This window comes from Equus asinus, chromosome 5 (genome assembly GCF_041296235.1).
Source record: "Equus asinus isolate D_3611 breed Donkey chromosome 5, EquAss-T2T_v2, whole genome shotgun sequence".
Lineage (NCBI taxonomy): Eukaryota > Metazoa > Chordata > Mammalia > Perissodactyla > Equidae > Equus > Equus asinus.
In genome coordinates, this window is record NC_091794.1 from 344,584 (window position 1) to 358,891 (window position 14,308).

The window sequence follows — 14,308 nt, forward strand, 5'->3', positions numbered from 1 at the left end:
CACTGTATACTATGGTGTGCTCATAATGTGTTCACAGAGCCTCACAGTACACTATGGCATGGTTGGAACATGTTAACAGAACCTCACAGTTGACTATGGTGTGCTTGTAACGTGTTCACAGAACCTCACAGTATACTATGGTGCACTCGTGACATGTTAACAGAACCTCACAGTATACTATGATGTGCTTCTAACATGTTAACAGAACCTCACAGTATACTATGGTGCACTCGTGACATGTTAACAGAACCTCACAATATACTACAGTATAGTCATAACATATTAACATAATCCCTGGTTATTAATTTGTTTCAATTTTATTTAGAAACCTGAGTTTTAAGAGGTTTATCTTATTCTTAAAATGGACTTTTTTCAGAGGAACAATTTCTGTATTGCCCTATTGGATCCAAATGTGATTTGTGTGTGGGGGGTTGAGGTAAGGATATCGCTAATTCAAATCCACTTTGTACAAAACTTCTCTGTGAAACACAAGTGCTTTGGACGATTCTCTCATTTCTCTTTGTTGTGCTCTTTCTTGCAGGCTGGTGGCAAGCTTCCCCTTGAGCTCGTCACGTTCTTCAGTGCAGCACAACACAGAGTAAAGGTCCATGGGTGTTTATGCGGCGGCTGGAGCAGCCAGAAGAACCCTCTGCTCACCAACACCTTCCTCTGTCTCCCAAGTCCTTCCTGTCGGCTCCTTGCAGACAGACGGCTAAGTTCACCTGGGGTAGGACAGAAACAGCCTCGTGTCCCGATAAGTGTCCCCAGGCGTAGTCAGAGTAAAGGTCGTTGGGAAGTACAGTTGTTATTACTGCCCGCTCCTTGCACGGTAAGGGCTCTTTCCTCAGAGAAATGATTTTGAAAGTTCCTAAAATTCTCATATGAAAAAGAAACTCTCTAAAATAAAATAAACTTCGCATAAGAATAGTATCAAAATCTTATTCTCTGAGCTGCATGATGTCCAATCATCAAACCTGTATCCAGTCACGTGTTGGATTTGAACTCATCCCGCAAGAGGCTGGGCTTCCTGACAGCACACGCCTGCAGACCCAGTTGACTTCTCAAACTGAGTTAGTAGGCTTGGCAGTTTCTGGTTCCTCACCAGGAGAGGAGGGCGGATGACATCTCGGGACCGCGGAGGAGACAGTGCGGGAAGAGTGGGCCGCTCTTTGGCTTCTGCTCAGGGAAGGCCTGTGACCTGCCATGGCTGCTGTTCTCGAGCTTGCGAATCGAGAGGCTGACCTAGCAACAGTCTGAACAGCAGAGCTGGTTTTTCTCAGTGCCCGTACTCCTGAAAAAGCATGTTTTTATTGGCCAGCAGTTGAAAGCACAATTCAACGTTACAGAGACTCGGAACTTTAACCAGACTCTTTCTCCTTTTTAATTTGACAGCACAAACAAGTCAAAGGCTTCCTTATGCTGGTTCCAGACATCCACCACGAATGTGGATGATGAGCCTATGGGGCTGCCGCACTGCAGAGCCAACACGGGGTGAAAATGAATCGAGCACGTCCTGCAGGTGCCTCTGCTGAGGGATCTTTTCACGCTGAGGACACTGAACAGAGAGAATATGCAGCTGGTCACAGAAAGCCGTTCAGCTATTTCAAAGCTTCTACACAAAACAAAACGTTCCATAAAGTTTGCTTGAAAGTTGAATTGTATAAAATATGGTTATCTCCACTCTTTCATTTTTATTCCAATAATTCCAGGCTCTTTTCAAGGCTGAAAATACTATTTTTAGGAATAAGATAAACTCCAACATTTGGAGTTCTGATGAGAGAAAAACTTTCTGTTTGGCATGTAATTTGGAGGTTGTATTCAAGTTAACAAAAACAACAGAAATGTGATGGTTCTTCTATCTTGTCCATAACTGCAGCTTGCAGCTTGATTATTTTGAAATTTTCAAGATCTCTTACAGCCACGCATTCGCCCCAGAGCCTTTCAAACGACACCTGATGGAGCCGTTTGCTGGCCGGCGTTGCTGTCTGACCTGGCAGGGCTGTAGGGAACTCAGCCTTGAGCTGGAGCTCACTGTCTGGTTTTCTCAGTCGAGGTCTGAGATTTGGGAAGAATCTTGCTGAGTCTAAACCGTCTGCTGAAGTACTTCTGACAGCAGAATTTGGAATCGGGAAAAGCATCTTGTGAGTGTTCCCTCTCCCCTCTCCTCAGAAGCCTTGTGTCTGCCAGGCTCCCCCGTGTGGACTCAGCTGGATTCCTCTCCCCTCAGAAATCCCTGGATTCTAAAATTACCTTCTTTCTTTCTAACTCCCTGCTGACACACCAGCGCTTTCAGCACAGCTGACCACAGCAAGAGGAAAGCAGGCAGATGGAGGTAATTCACGCTAACAGGAGAAAGTCTGCCGGCCTCCATGGGAGTGTTTGTTTCATAAAAGAGGCTGCTTGAGAAGCTAAATTTCTCTCTAATTTGCAGAGCCTAGGAGATAAAGTAAAGAATTTCAGCTGTAGAGGAGAGTCTCGATTTCCGTATTTTTTCAGTGTGTAGACCACATTAGATCAGGAAATAGATATTCACAGTCACCTTATGCTGACCAGAAACAAGCAGATTGAACTGTAATTGAATGATTAACACATTTAAGGAAAAAGGCCTCAATCAGAGATTGGTCCCTCTTGAAAGTATTGGAAAGCACAGCCACAGTGGCACACTTTGGCAAGGCCCATCCCAGCAGAGGGCAGAGAAGAGAGCCTCAGGTAACAGAATCTTTAGTCATCTTTCTCTGCTGCAGGAAGACCCTGTACCAAAACAGATCTAATTAGTGTTAGACACTTGATTCATCTAATTAGCTCTCTGTTCTGTTCTAAGCTTTCTGAGCAAACTTCTGGTTATTATTTCTGCCGAGAAGGAACGTGCTGGTCCCCAGGCATGAAGGACTGAGGGCTCACTGGAGTTATGTTTCATGTAAGTCAGGGTAGGGTCAGAGAAACAGAACTGCTAGGATTTTTACAGAGCTTGCACCTTATGCGGTTGTGGGAAACGGTCAGTCTCCCTAAGGCTGTTGTCTTTGCATCTCTTCTGGAACGTAATGTCTGCAGGATAGGTAGATAAGAGGACAGACGTGAAGGGGAGACGAACAGGGGAAATCTGGGCCCAGCGGCACACGTTGGTGGCCCTGAGGACGAGGACGGCTGCACCGGGTCAGGCACTGCCTCCCACTGTGACAGTGTGGGTGATCTGCGAGGGAAGCATGTCCTTTGTCACAGCGTTAAACACATGCCTGGGCCAGAACCCAGGGAACCTGAAGCACAGTGAGGGGAGAGGAAGCAGCTCACGTAAGTCGAGCGTCAGCAAGTGCCACTGAGCCTGGGATGGATCAGTGGCAGGTCCCCTGAGCCACCCCGAGGGTGAAGGCAGGATGGCGGCAGCTTAAGCTGACCTTCCACACTCAAGCCAAAGGCCTCTGTTGGCCAATGAGGGAAGGCGATCGTGAGAACGCAGTTCCAGCTTAGCTAAATGGATGCTCAAATCCATCACAGCCTTAACACACTGGCATTCTGCTTTGTATGGTTCTCCTCACAAACGTGTTAATAAGCATCTGGCCCTGAGAGATGGTCGCCTTTAGACGTCCTGACAAGACAAGGGGCCCGGCCGAGGGCCAGAGCCTGGGGAGAAGTTCACCCCACAAAGAGATGGCGACGCCCTGTGAGGCCTCCTGTCGTCCCCTGGGCAGAGCAGAGGCAGTCTTACCATTTCCCTCTGGTTGCTGGTAACTCCCTTTTTCTTTTTAAATTTCTACATCTGGAAGGTCTCACATTCCTGCCACAGAGATTACCGTGGGCAGTGACTTTTCTTTGGTGTCAGAAGACAGAAAGTCAGAGTAACAGTTTTTCTGTCTCTCCCTCATCCTTCTGCTCTGCTAATTGTCAGAAGAGTTCATTCATTGTCCACCCGTACACTTCTTTTTCTGTCAAACTTCCAGAGTAACCAAAACAGCCAAACGTTACAAAAATAGTTCTGCTTTGCTAGATAGTTGGCGTACGTTATTTGACCAGCTTCTCACAGCATCCTGCAGGCCTATGTGAAGATCCTGGCTCCATCCTCTGAGCATCTTCTCAGGCTGCTGCAGTTAGATCCAGATCCGACCTTGGTGTGGTGGGTGAGGCTGGGTTGTACTTATGGGTGTGTTGCTCCCCAGTCCACGGTTCCAGGCGGGTCATGGGGTCCAGCCGGGAGGGGAGGAGTACTGATGAACCAGTGCGGACCCATCTTCACTCTCAGAAAAAACTCTGTTCTAGGAGCAGATTATCCAGGAAAAATGGAAATAGCCATTTACTGAGATAGAAATTTTCCCACATTCTCCAGCCTTCATCCCTAGTGGTTTCTAGTAAGGGATTAAAGGTTAGTAAAATGCTAGAAAGAAAATACTTGTGAAGCAGCTTGCTTTTGAAAGGATGAGTTGTATCCATACAGGAGTTATTTTTCTCCTCATATACAATTCTTTTGGCTCATAATTGTCCAAAAGTTCAGAAGCTACATTATCTCGTCAAATGCGGTCTATTTCAGCTCACCTGCTGCTTCAGGTGTCAATGACGTCAGATGAAGGACGTCTGCCAGGGAGGAGGAGGAACCTGGAGTCAGAGGAGGTGCTGGTGAGGACCAGGCGTCAGGACCCACCTGAGTGACCAGGGTCGGGAGTGAGCAGGCCAAATACGAGACGCGGAGGCTGGAGAAAGGACCGCAGGGAAGGCCGGGCAGAGCGAGGTGACGGGAGACCCGGAGCGAGCGAGGGATGGTCCTGATCTGAGCTGCCCTTGGCCTTCATCGGAGAAGCTAGAACCTCCATCTGAACACAGGGACTTCTCTAGGTGGGGCTGGTGGGGGATTTCTGGGCGAAATGCAGTGGGGAGCAGCAGGGAAAGGAGGCCAGCTGCCGACAGGCACCTCTCACAGACTCAGGCTTCTGGAAAGAGGTGGGAACCATGCAACCAGATCAGCAGAGGCCCTCGAACTCTTTCCAAATTTTCATGTGGCTCTGACTGTCTCTTTAAGAACCACCCCCTTCAGATTTCTGGGATTTGGCAGCAAGACACTCAAATCACATCGAGTGAGATTCAGGGAGAGGAAATAATTGGAAAGCTTGCTTGCTTATTAGGCAGTAAATTACATCCTGGGACCCATGCCAGGGTGGTTCTGGAAGGGCCACTATATACTGACCTTTCAACAAACGGATTTATGAGGATCAGCCTTCCTACGAAATCTTCAGTAATGAGGGCTCGTCAGGGCGCTGGCGAGGCCGCGGGTTGGGGGGCTCTGCTGACACCTGTCGGGCAGGGACACTGCGGTCTGAAACCGCCTGCTAGTCAGACGCTTGGCCAGGCTGTTCCTTGCTGAGATGGGTCATCCCTGCTGGACTGTGATGCAGGTTAGCGGAGAGCTGCCCCATGTGAAGGCTTGTCCACCTCGTCTGTGTCTCTAAAGCTGAATACGACGTTTTCAATCGAATACCGCGCTGTAATCAGAGTGACCGTTGAATCAAATGGCAAATGTGACTGTCCCTGGTAGAGGAGCAGAGATGGAGATTATTTGCCTGACCTTGTGAATAAGAAAGGTTAAATGATAACTGTAAATATTGGACGGAAGGTTTATTAGTGTCTACGGTCAGATGAGTTAGAAAAACCCAAAGTGGTTAAACAGAGGAAAGACTGGTTACTTTGTCAATAGTAACATATCTGCAGAGCAATTTATAATCTCATTTAACTTTCTCAGCAACAGGGTGACATGGCTAATAGGATCCCCTCAGCTTACAGAGGAGGAAGCAGACCTGTCCCACAAACTGGGGCAACTCGACCCCCAGCGGACACGTGGCAACATCTGGGGACACGTCTAGTTGTCACGATGGGGGAGGGGAGCCGCTGCATCTGGGGGTGGCGGGCAGATGCTGCTAACCTCCGGCACAGGACGCCCACACGGGGGACACGCTGCAGGGTCAGTGCTGCTGGGTGTGAGCTGGTGCGCGGGCCGCCGGAGCAGGTGCAGGAGCCGCCGCGAGCTGATGTGCGCAGGTCGAGGGCCGGTCTTCGCCCCAGTGCGCTCAGTGCGGTGTGCCCGCTCCCTCAGATGCTGGCAGAGCAGGAGAATGGTTTGCTGCGGAAGGTGTTTCCTGTGCTCCCCTGCGCCATTCGAGGAGAGTGAGCCTGGACGCTGGTGGGGAGAAACCCAGAGCGAAGGCAGCACTGAGTGACCCGAGATCAGGTGTGAGAACCCGAGATCACAGGAGCCAGGACGGTGAATGCTCCGGGAAACCACGTGGGAAGTTGGAGAGCGGGCGTGGGCGGTGGGACAGGCAGGGCTGGTGCTGGAAAGGAATAACCAGTGGAAAGTGGGGAGTTTTGTGGAGTAGAACAGGGTGGTTAATGAAAATTATAGAATGAAACAGAGACCCCGTTTTCCCACCACTGAAACAGGGAAAGTTTACCTTGCTCGTTGGTGCGTGCAGAGTGGAGGTCATACACGGGCGTTGCCCACCTCTGATTACAAATTTATCAATAAATATTCTTGCCAAGAAAAGAAGATAATCTGGAAGTTTCAATTTCTGGGTCTGCAGCCGGTGGTTAGTGTATGTCCTAAACATGGAGGATTAGCAGTTAGCAGGAACGTGGGTGTCAGCACTACTTTTATAACTGTGTGACTTCTGAGACAACTTTCTCAGCTGGAAAATAGGTGTCCTGATACCAGTCCTATACACCTTACAGATGTGTGATAAATTAGATAACGATTTTGTCAACTGTAGAATGATTACAAAGCCTTTAAATATCGTGTATGTGCTGATGACTCTCGAAGTCTGTTTCGAGCCCAGGCCCATGTCACAGTCCCCACTGGCCCCTCTGATCCTGGTGCCCTCAGGGCTGGAGCATGCCGTGAGGTCGGGGGGCCGGCACGCCCTGCGAGATGGTGGCAGCGAGTCTACTGATGCGCTACTGAAGGGACAGTGCACTAGACTGGAGCAGGGGGACAAGCTGGAGCCACCAGGAGCTTCGCCTCTGCCTCTCCCCTCATCCAGTCAGAACGACTCAGAGTCACGGCTGCTCCTTCACTCCCACTGCGATGGTTACCTCTGCCTGTCACCTCAAGTGGGCTCAGGAGGCCAGACAGACAGAACATGGTTTCTGGGTGTGTCTGGATGAGATTCATATTTGAGTGAAGAAGATCTGCTCTCCCCAACACAGGTGGGCACCACCCCGTCCGTCGAGGTCCTGAGCAGAACAAAAAGGAGGAGGAAGGGGAATTTGCTTTTCACTGGGTTTGTTACATGGGCACCATCAATCATTAATTCAGTCTAAAACCTTTCTACCCTTCCTGGAGGATGGGGGTGGGGCAGAAAGGTCCAAGCTTCTGACCATGGTTTGGTCTTCCTGGTGACAGCTGCCATCCTGAAGCCATCCAGGAGCCCACCCAAGGTCACCTTGTTGGAACAAAATACACTTCTATCACCCAGAAAATTCCAAGAGATTCAGGGGCTCTGTGTCAGGAACCAGGAACCAGGGTCAAAGACAAAACGTCAGAATATAAGACGCTCCCAGTGCTCTTGTGACTTGGGAAATTATAAGGGTTTCCTGAGCTCTGTGCCAGGAACCAGGGCCAGAGACCCATACCTACATTTTCTCTTATTTCATTGTGCCCAAGCAGATTTCTTATTTGGCCTCTATCTGGCCATATCCTAATCACTTTGGGGGAAAAAGACCCAGCACATTTCTACATGAAGCCATATAATCCCTTTAGGAATATCTCTCAGCGTTAATTCGTTCAGAAGAGTGAATCTTACAATGTGGTCTGTGGACTCCTGCGGGTCCCTAAAACACTTTTGGGAAGTATCTTCGTAACCACGCTAGGACATTATTTTCCTTTCTCTCCTCACCCTCACGCAGTGCACAGTGGACCTTCCAGAGCGGCCGTGGCGTGAGGTGATGTCATCGCTCTGGCAGCTGATGGAAGATGTACTTGTGGATTCTCCTGTTTTAAACTCTCAGCTTCAGTTTCTGGTAGATACACCCCACATAAATAAAAGCTCTTTGGAATTGTCAGTAATTATTTTAAGGATGTGAAGTAACTCTGGGAATTTGAGAACTGTTGATTTGGGACAGCTGCTTCTAAAATTGGTCAGAATTTGCACAAGATAAAGTTGCTCAGGACTTTGGTTCCATTTCTGCTTATCTCCCTTTCCTATTTCAGAACTCATCAGCTTCGTTTCACAGGAACAGGAAGGGAAGATCTTGTTAGAGTATCTTATACCATTCGAAGACTTTCTCGTCTAAAATCAAATGAGAGGAAATGTAATTTCTTTTGCGGCAGAATCAGCCTTTTTCAACATTAATCTTTTGCATCTTTAATTAGCTATAAAATAGGATGAAGAACTAGCTAAAAAGGCATTAGCTATTTATGCTCACCTTACATGAAGGCAGCAGGAATTCCAATTCTCCAACTAATTAGGGGCAGAATAATTCTCCTGCCTCTAATTGAGTTGTGAAGACTGGACAAAGTTGTAAAGGTCCCATTGGTTGGATCTGTTACCCCAGGAAAACAGTGGTGGCTGGGAAATATGACTCAAAATGACTCAACTCTAAGATGCCACTGCAGAATGTGTGTGCACATCTAGGTTTCTGTATCAGCTGAGAAAACCGTACCCTGTTCACAACAGAAACTGTATCCTGTTCACAACAGAAACTGTATCCTGATTGTATCCTGTTCACAACAGGCAGATAAACAGACACTGAGCAATCGTCTAAAAATGCGTGTGTGACGTCTTTACTTAGAGAGACCCACAAAATTGAATTTTCGTGGATTATAGGTAGACTATCAGCTTACGTTGTTTGGATAATTTAGACAATAGGTCTCTATCCTCCCTGAGAGTAACTGGGACTCTTTGTAGATGAAGGAGCCACAATTTATCCCTAACAATTTATCCCCAACAATTTATCCCCTAACCCTTCTGCGCAATGAACATGCCGTGATTGTGGAAATAGTTGATGCCCACCGGCAAGCAGTGGACTCATTTCGCGTCCCTCTGTTTTATCTGCAGGGAACATGGAAGCCTCTTCTTTGCAACTGTAGTTTTGAACTTGATTTTTGGCCAGTTTCTCACCTTTTTCAAAAGGAAAAACTGAAAACACACGGTCACTTTTTTTATATTTTAGAAGTACATTTATTACAAAGTAACTAAAGTGGAGATATGATATGAAATAGGAAACAATGCCTTTTTTGTCTTGTTTTTGTTTGTTTTTCCTTTTGTTCTTAGAATCTTGAATTCACAGAATTAAGATAACCATGTTCCAAAGTTCTTGGCACACTATTGCCACCGACGTTGGTAAAATCCGCCCTTTGTTTGGTTTTGTTCTTGCTTCCTCTCCGTTCTTGACTCTCTCTCCCATTCTTTCCCTCTCAGTCGCTCGCTCCAGAGGTTTGAGGTGGACGTGTGCAAACCTCGTAGTCTGGATGGCAGTGTTTCGTGGGGGCCGAATTCTTTTTTTACTTTGATGGAATTATGGTTTAGAGTTCATTTATATCTTTCTGTTTTTACTCAATAGTGTGTTTTAAGAAATATACCCGTGTTTCAGTAAAATGAGTTTATTGCTTCTAACTGCTGCACATAGGACACGTCTGCCCATCCTAGTTATTTGTTTCCTTAATGATGAGCACTGAACCCCTCCCCACTGTTATTTTTCTATCCTTTAGTTCAGAATTTAAATTACATGGAGGCAGGGATTTTGTCTGTTCTGTTCACTGCTGTAGCCCCAGCACTCAGAAGAGTACCTGGCACACAGTGGGGGTTTGAGAAATTTTTGTTGCATCCAACACACCCTTCACGTGGTTCTGCCTCAACTCTTGCTGGGCAGTCGCTGCCATAGGTCCCTTCTGGCCGGGGAGGCAGTGGTGGCAAGAACAGTGGCTTGGGGAGCGAGAGAATCCCCAAATCTCCAGCAGCGGCAGCCCTGAGCCTGGCCAAACATAGAGTCAGTCATGATGTGAGTGTAGCCCTGACGTCAGTTCTCCAGTCCTTTCCCACCAGGCTGCTTTCCAAGGTGGGTTCTGTAGGATTCTGGGGCAGCCGCTGACGGCAGTTCCTGAGGCCATCGCTGAGGCATAGTATGGTGCTCTTCTCCGCCCTGTAAATCACGAGCTTGAGTCTTCTTTGTTCTGTGAAAGCTGTGGGACAGAAAGAATGTGGATGAGAGAAAGAGGGGGAAGATCAGGAAAAAAGTGAGCATGATGTTCACAAGAAAGATTTCAGCCATGCTTTCAAATATCAAAGTTATTAAAACACTGGGAAAGTTATATTTGAAAAGAATTATCAGTTGAATTATTTTCAGGTTCCTTATTTGCTGTTGAAAAATGCATGGATTTACGCAGTGGAAGAACCGGTGTCAATTTGTGGCTAGAACCTATCGATATAGTAAAATAGTCAATGAGGCTGACTGTAATCTTCATTTCTCCCATCGAACTGTAATTTATTAAAAATAAATTCAAGATCCCTGTTGCTAAGTATCACCTACTAGAGCAGGGTTATTTATATAAACTTCGAAACACGCCAGCAGTCTTCTTAGGTAAATTAGTAGCTGCATCAAATCTAACAGCAGAAGAAGCGTGCTCACAGGCTGACAATTTCTGGTACATGGAAAATGTCATTTCAACATTCATTCTCTGGTTTAAACACTAATTGCTTAGTAGCTTGATCACAGACGTTGATATTGTTGACCTCATTAACTTCACTGTATCTCGACATGTTAAAAATGCAGGGGAAAAGATACGTGCGTAAGATAGAAATCATGTTGAAGATGTTCTGTTGTCTTGAGAGCTCAGTCAGGAAGGAAACATCAGTTTGTAATGAGAGCGTTTGAGGAGCTGGTTTCGCACTTTCTCACTCCCACCTTCAGGTAGGAATCATGTCATATCTGACGGGAGTTTTCTACTTGGTTCTCTCTTAAATGTTATTAGATCTGTTCTCTTCCTTTTTTTATTTTTTGACTAGACTTGTGGGACCAGGTAGACATGTACTCCAGGTGCTAGTGTTTAGAAGTGTGAGTGTATGTGTGTGACTATTAAGATAAGTATGAAGATACATCACATTTAAAATTTTAACCGCACTTTCTCGTTCCTTCTCTCTTCCTTTCTGTCTGAGCTAATTCACTCGAGGCCAACATTTAAGACCGTTTTTTTAAACTTAAATTTTATGTTCTTAGTGGAAGTTAAAGGAAGAAAAGAGTAATATTCCTTGTCATCTGTGAGAAAGATTCAGGGTTCTACGTGTACTGTCAATTAGCAGGCTTTTGCTGAGCCCAGAGTGGCCACGGCAAGCGGAGTCTGTTGGTTGGTAGTGACTTTGGGAGGTGGCTCTCCTCACCACCCTCTTCCTCCATCATCCAAGGACCCCGGACACCACGCAGCTCCCAACTCACAAAGCTGTGCTGTTCTGTGACAGTCACCCTGTCAGACTCCACGCTTGTCTACAGTCGGACTCTCTTGCCTTTGCCGTACCTGCCCTCCTGCCACGCTCAGAGTTTTAACTTGACTTCACCTGTATAAAATGATACACAGTGGGTACTTTTCCTTCACCTCATAGTTAAGAGAGAAAATTTATTATTTACAAGTGTTGCTCCTTATGGAAGTAAACTTATTTCCTAAATTTCCATTTTCTGTCATGAATATGGAGATGATAATCTTAAATATGAGACCAATTTCAGAGCAGATATTTAACTAACAGGGACTTTAAGATTCTTTATTGAAAAGGGCTGTAACATGGCTTGTTGGAAATTCTGATTTAGGAGTTTAAATGTATTTTTAAACTGAGAAGTTCAGAAATTTTTAAAAGAAGTAGAATTTAAACATTGTGCAGTCTAGCGGTTTTCAGAATTTGGGGAGGGAAGTCGGTACAAATCCTAATTTCAAATAAACTCCTAAGGGAGCGTGAAAGCTGAACTGGCTTGAGGACTGGTGCTGCGTCCTCTCCCCCACCCTCGGGAGCCCCGGGTTCAGGAGGCGCCAGGTGGGAGCCGGGGAATGTGTCCAGATTCATTTCTGTTTCCAGTCTTAGATATTTCCCTTTGTCTAACGTTCCCTCGCCAGGTTGTAGGGTCCTCAAGATGGGGGCTGGCGTTTCCAGGCCCCTCCCCCGCCTCTTCCCTGCCTGCCTCTGGGGCTCTCAGCGAGTCCAACCAAGGCACTGCTGGTAGCTCTTGGACTGGCCCTTCCTTTTCCGCTTTTCCAGCCACTGTCACTGTTAGGACCAGACTTCCTGATTCTGGCCTCTCCCCAGTTGTGTCCTTCCATCTCAGGGACTGAGCTGATCATGACCAAGTAGTAAATGTACAGTCCCGGTTTCCTCAACAGCGAGAGGAACTGTGCTCGGCGGCCATAAGACAAAGGAGCGTGACTGAGTGAGCTTCAGCTGCCACCAAATGTTCTCCGTAAGATGTTGGTCCTCCTTCCACAAATTCCACCACAAAGGGATGCCCAGTTTCCTGAACATGTTTGAGAATACATGAGCTGGGGAGAGAAACAGTGCTCATAGAGGCATAGATTCTGCTGTGAACTGGAGGGAGTCCCCCAGAATTCATACGTCGGAGCTCCAACCTCCAGGGTGCCTCAGACTGGGACTGCCTTTGCAGACGGGGCCTTTACAGAGGTGACACAGGCTGAGGTCACACGGGTGTGCCCTGATCCAGTATGACTGGTGTCCTCACAAGAAGAGGGAAAGACACCAGGATGCTGCACACAGAGGAAAGGCTGAGGCGGACATGGCAAGAAGGCACCGTCTGCAAGCCGAGGAGAGTGGCCTCGGGAGAAATGAAATCCATGACACCTCTATCTGAAGTCCAGCCCCCAGAACCCTGAGAAATACATTTCTGCTGTTTAAGCCACTCAGCCTGCGGTGTTTTGCTATGGCAGCCCTAGCAAACTCATGCAGAATCCAGATGAAGGTTGTATTTCCTTATTGTAAAAAAAACTTCATTAATTTTGAAAAGGTTAAAAATAATTCTAAAATTTGACTTAGAAATAACTAGATGTTAATGTCGAGGCATGACTGCTCAGCCCCAAGACTCCCCTGCATGGTCCCCACCAGGTAGGGGTGATGCCCCTGTGCACTTCCCCACCATCATAAACACAGTGGATCAAACAATTTGCTCTTTCCAAATGAGCCATAATCACCCCTGAGTCCTTTAAGAAATGTTTAGGAGTAAATTGACTATTACAACAGTAGGCAAGTCCTTTTCGTGTCCCAGGCTAAGATATCAGAGCCGTTCCTCATCAGGATGCTTAACCCGACTCTGTTCCAAACCTTTAATTTTTGTTAGCATACAGGGTATAAATATTTAGAAGCAATCCCATACCATTTATTTGGAACATTTTAATCTTGTCTAGTTCTGAATGTCTGAATTCTAGCAGGACATATCTATATATGTTGTGTCAGTTCTTTGACTATGAAAATACATAATTGTATTGCCTTCTTATTTTGCCTCAATCCTCTTTGAGTGTGGTTTCAGTGGACTTACCCTAGCAATATTGCACCATTGCAGAAAACAATATGCCCTGAGTTAGCAACATAGGCCCTTCCAGGAGCATCTGGATGTTTAAACACAGGTGTTTAATGGTTGTAACAATGATGAGCACTGTCTACGAAAGAGAAACTTGGTTGCTAAAGGGAGTCTGTCATTTTTTTTAAAGACTGTTGTTTTTGCAACTGGCCCTGAGCTAACATCCGTTGACAATCTATTTTTTTCTTCTTCCCCCCAAAGCACCCCAGTCCATAGTTGTATATTCTAGTTGTGGGTCTTTCTAGTTCTTCTATGTGGCATGCTGCCTCAGCATGGCCTGAGGAGCGGTGCCATGTCCAAGTCCAGGATCCGAACCGAAACCAGGATTCGGAACCCTGGGCTGCTGAAGTGGAACGCACGAACTTAACCACTCGGCCAAGGGTCCGGCCCCAGGAGTCTGTCATTTTTGAAAACATAAAAAAGAGCAGTTAAACTGTTAAACTGTCTCAAGGTTAATAACTTCATCTGAATGATTTTGATAAATGGCAAATATTTCATTAATGTTATAGAGACACAATAAATTTTAAAACACCTTACAATTACCTTGACTTTTATCCCAAGGAAATCTAGCAGGAACTCCTATTTCAAAAAAATTCTTTAAGATCATTTAGCTGATATTCCCTTATGTATGAAACATATCCATTGTGTAGCTAACTGGTGAATTGATCTAATTTTATCAGCAAAATTAAATTTTCTCTTTTATCTAGGTAGGTGTTTTAAAGATTCCTGTGTGAAAACCTCAGCTAATTAGTGTTCCCATAATAGT

General features: G+C 46.3%; 1 long non-coding RNA gene across 1 annotated transcript in view; it reads left to right on the top strand.

The window, feature by feature from the left end:
* Window positions 1-13,373, top strand: part of LOC123286136 (uncharacterized) — a 32,747-nt gene extending 19,374 nt beyond the window's left edge. Inside the window, exon 3 of the long non-coding RNA XR_011503107.1 lies at window positions 542-13,373. This is a non-coding gene — a long non-coding RNA (uncharacterized lncRNA). The remainder of the gene's footprint in view (window positions 1-541) is intronic.
* Window positions 13,374-14,308: the final 935 nt, after the last annotated feature.